This window comes from Sinocyclocheilus rhinocerous, unplaced genomic scaffold (assembly GCF_001515625.1).
Source record: "Sinocyclocheilus rhinocerous isolate Xijiao unplaced genomic scaffold, SAMN03320098_v1.1 scaffold1511, whole genome shotgun sequence".
NCBI lineage: Eukaryota > Metazoa > Chordata > Actinopteri > Cypriniformes > Cyprinidae > Sinocyclocheilus > Sinocyclocheilus rhinocerous.
Window position 1 is genome coordinate 96,835 of NW_015666239.1, and position 2,165 is coordinate 98,999.

Below are 2,165 nucleotides of genomic sequence, written 5' to 3' on the forward strand. Positions count from 1 at the left end.
ACACACACACACACACACACACACACATAGTGAAATACAACAAACCACCCGTCGTCAGACAGATCAAGCGCACTTCACAGCATCTATTACAGCAAACGGCTCAGCAGCGACCCACGATGTCCTGAAACGCACCAGAGCACACATTCACCTCTCAGAAACCAGCCCCGTTTACACTCAAAACACACTGCCTCGAGCAAAGTTTCACAGCCAAACTCTCTGTGGCGCAGTCGTTACCTGTCTGCACTCACCTGACGCATGCCAGCGGTCATTATTTCCATCGGTCAGAGGGTTAGTTCCCATAGACTGCATGTGCTGCTGCGCTTCCTAAAGCACACCTCCTCTCCGTGGCTCGGTCTGCAGCGAGAGCTCCTCCGTCTGCTGCTAAACACCGGAGCCCATGGCTCAGACTCTCGCCCGCAGCAGCAAATCAACGGCTGGCCGGCGTGATGTCAGCAGCGCTCAGCCAGTCAGAAGGCACATCTCTGCTCGCGGCACGTCACTGGCTAAATTGAGCGGTTCATTAGCCAAACAGCCACAGCCCGAGGAGTCGGGGGAGACGTGGGTGGTTTACCTTCACCCCCAGCCCCAAAAATACACCCGCAGCGCAGCTGGCACGCGAGCGCGACTTCAAGTGGGTTTAATCGATAACTGCAGGGTGCTTTTCACTCCGATTCAATCCGTCTAATTGCTACGCACCTCTCAGAAACCAGCCCCGTTTACACTCAAAACACACTGCCTCGAGCAAAGTTTCACAGCCAAACTCTCTGTGGCGCAGTCGTTACCTGTCTGCACTCACCTGACGCATGCCAGCGGTCATTATTTCCATCGGTCAGAGGGTTAGTTCCCATAGACTGCATGTGCTGCTGCGCTTCCTAAAGCACACCTCCTCTCCGTGGCTCGGTCTGCAGCGAGAGCTCCTCCGTCTGCTGCTAAACACCGGAGCCCATGGCTCAGACTCTCGCCCGCAGCAGCAAATCAACGGCTGGCCGGCGTGATGTCAGCAGCGCTCAGCCAGTCAGAAGGCACATCTCTGCTCGCGGCACGTCACTGGCTAAATTGAGCGGTTCATTAGCCAAACAGCCACAGCCCGAGGAGTCGGGGGAGACGTGGGTGGTTTACCTTCACCCCCAGCCCCAAAAATACACCCGCAGCGCAGCTGGCACGCGAGCGCGACTTCAAGTGGGTTTAATCGATAACTGCAGGGCGCTTTTCACTCCGATTCAATCCGTCTAATTGCTACGACGTTTGAGACGCTCGTTTACATACGGACAGTCTCAACGTCAACAATTAAATTAAATTCATTTCCATATGGACAGTCCCTTGCCAACTAAATGTTTTCTTGAAGCATCAGTTCTTCTGGATTGAGTCTGTCTCAGTTTGTTCTGTTTCTTCATGTGACTCCAGACAGACTGATGATGATCAGATCACATCTCTGTGTGCAGCACTAACATATATCTCACTGCATTATTACAGTTAATGGCTAAAACTGATATTTCCTACTGACACACTACAGCAAAAGATAGAAATAACTGACTTAAAACCATTTGTAGCTGCTGGGAATACTAGTGTTATAATGATTTTGGCCAGCACTATAATTGCTACGACGTTTGAGACGCTTGTTTAAGACTTGTTTATGAGTCTCAACGTCAACAATTAAATTAAATTAATTTCCATATGGACAGTCCCTTGCCAACTAAACAGGTGAATCAGATGAAACGCTTTAAAATACTTCCAACATCCCCAAAACAAGTCAAGCCACGTTTATTTCTAAAGCGCTTTATACAATACAGATAGTTTCAAAGCAGTTTCACATTAACAAGGAATAACAGTGTTAATGTTGTAAAAATCATCAATTATGAATCAATTTCAGCTGTAAAGCTGCTCTACAGAAGACAACAGTGTCATTATTCAGATCAGATCAGTGAGGTAATTTAAATAATTGATGCACATGCAATGCAAAAAACAAATTAAAGAAGGTAAAAATGCCCCTAACACAGAAGAAAAATAAACAAAAATTCTCCTTTAGCTGGGTTCACATCTTTACATTTCCACTGCTCTGGAATAATTGCACCACTGATAAACGGCACGCTGGAAATCTCACACCCCATAATCAATTTATTTCAGTGTGTGTGTGTGTGTGTGAGTGAGAGAGAGAGAGAGAGAGA

General features: G+C 47.6%; 1 protein-coding gene across 1 annotated transcript in view; it reads right to left on the bottom strand.

The window, feature by feature from the left end:
* LOC107732196 (R3H domain-containing protein 1-like) overlaps positions 1–811 on the bottom strand; it is a 17,607-nt gene extending 16,796 nt beyond the window's left edge. Inside the window, exon 1 of the mRNA XM_016543469.1 lies at positions 797–811. The gene's annotated coding sequence lies outside the window, so the exon portion shown is untranslated. The remainder of the gene's footprint in view (positions 1–796) is intronic.
* Positions 812–2,165: the final 1,354 nt, after the last annotated feature.